This window comes from Salvelinus fontinalis, chromosome 40 (genome assembly GCF_029448725.1).
Source record: "Salvelinus fontinalis isolate EN_2023a chromosome 40, ASM2944872v1, whole genome shotgun sequence".
Classification (NCBI taxonomy): Eukaryota; Metazoa; Chordata; class Actinopteri; order Salmoniformes; family Salmonidae; genus Salvelinus; species Salvelinus fontinalis.
Window position 1 is genome coordinate 12,286,690 of NC_074704.1, and position 1,967 is coordinate 12,288,656.

The window sequence follows — 1,967 nt, forward strand, 5'->3', positions numbered from 1 at the left end:
TATTTTCCCCCGACACCCAAAAGTACTCATTACATTTTGAATGCTTAGCAGGACAGGAAAATGGTCTAATTCACACACATATTATTTAACCTGTTGGGGATGGGGGCGCTGTTTAGACTATTTATGCTAATGTGGCTAATTTTTTAAACGGCTTCCCACAAAATCCTTGATCGTACAATATGCATATTATTATTATTATTGGATAGAAAACAGTCTATAGTTTCTATAGGAGTTGAAATTTTGTCTCTAAGTGGAACAGAGCCCATTCTACAGCAATTTCCCTGACATGGAGTCAGATTTGAGAAACGTTGGCCACTTTTCTGAAGTCATTTAAACGGGCACTGTCGTTGCTATGACTATACGGACACTTCTTACGTCTTCCCCTGGATGCCTTTACGTGATGACGATTCCAACGGGCTCGATTGCTCGTTCACAGGCCCTACAAATGAAAAAAACCTTTAGCTAGCAAGTCTTTTCTTGCTGCGTAACGCGCGTGGAAGACACCGACCCTCTCCTGTTCCAAGCGTTAGTTTAGCCTGTTATATTTCTCCGGTCATCTTTTCACTCGTTATAGGAGTTACAAACATCACAAAGTAGTTAATTTAAAGCGTTTTATAGCAATTTATATCCGTTTAGTGCGATTTTGGGACATTTATTTTTGCAACGATGTGAAAAGTTGGTCACGCTTTTCAGTTCATCCCGAACGTAGTTGACATTTCCACATGGCAAGAGGACAGCTTTCCACCAAAAGACGATTTCTCCCAAGAAAGGATCCTTTGCCCAAGATACTGATGGAAGAACAGCTCAAGGTAGGACATTTTTATTATGATAAATCGTGTTTCTGTCGAAACATTTTAGTGGCTTAGGACGCCATGTTTTTTGACGTAGCTTCGCTTGGCGCAAACTGTATTGAAAAGTAAGGATAAATTAAAAAATGTAATAACGCAATTGTATTAAGAATTAAATTGTCTATCAATCCCTGTCCACCCTATATTTTTTAGTCACGTTTATGAGTATTTATGTATAAGAGTAGATCACTGTCTAAGTGGCGCAAGGACGTTTTCTTTACCAGCTTGTCTACATTTCACATTGTCTAACCATGATTTTGGTGGCTAAATATAAACATTTTCGATCAAACTGTATATGCATGTTGTAATGTGATGTTACAGGAGTGTCATCGGAAGAATTCTGAGAAGGTTAGTGAAAAAATTAATATCTTTTGGCGATGTTGACTTTTATCGCTCACTTTGGCTAGAATCAATGCTGGGCTGCTAATTGCTATGTGCTAAGCTAATATAACGATTTATTGTGTTTTCGCTGTAAGACACTTAGAAAATCTGAAATATTGTCTGTATTCACAGGATCTGTGTCTTTCGATTCGTGTATGCTGTGTATTTTTACGAAATGTTTGATGATTAGTAGTTAGGTAAACACGTTGCTCATTGTAATTATTCTAGTCCATTTGTGATGGTGGGTGCAATTGTAAACTATGCCATCTACCTGAAATATGCACTTTTTTCTAACAAAACCTATCCCATACCATAAATATGTTATCAGACTGTCATCTAATGAGTTTTTTTGTTGGTTAGAGGCTATAAATATCTTAGTTTAGCCGAATTGGTGATGGCTACTGGTGTTGGTGGACAAATAAAAGATGGTGGAATATGCTAATGTGTTTTTAGGTAATAGATGTACATCTTTACATATTGTGTCTTCCCTGTAAAACATTTTAAAAATCGGAAATGTTGACTGGATTCATAAGATCTGTGTCTTTCATTAGCTGTATTGGACTTTAATGTGTGAAAGTTAAATATTTTAAAAAAATATTTTTTTTGAATTTCGCGGCACTGGTTTTTCAGTGGGGGGGGGGGGGGGAGTGCCGCTAGCGGCACGCTGATCCTAGACAGGTTAAGAGAACATCCCTACTGCCTCTTATCTGGCGGACTCACTAAACACTCATGCTTAAC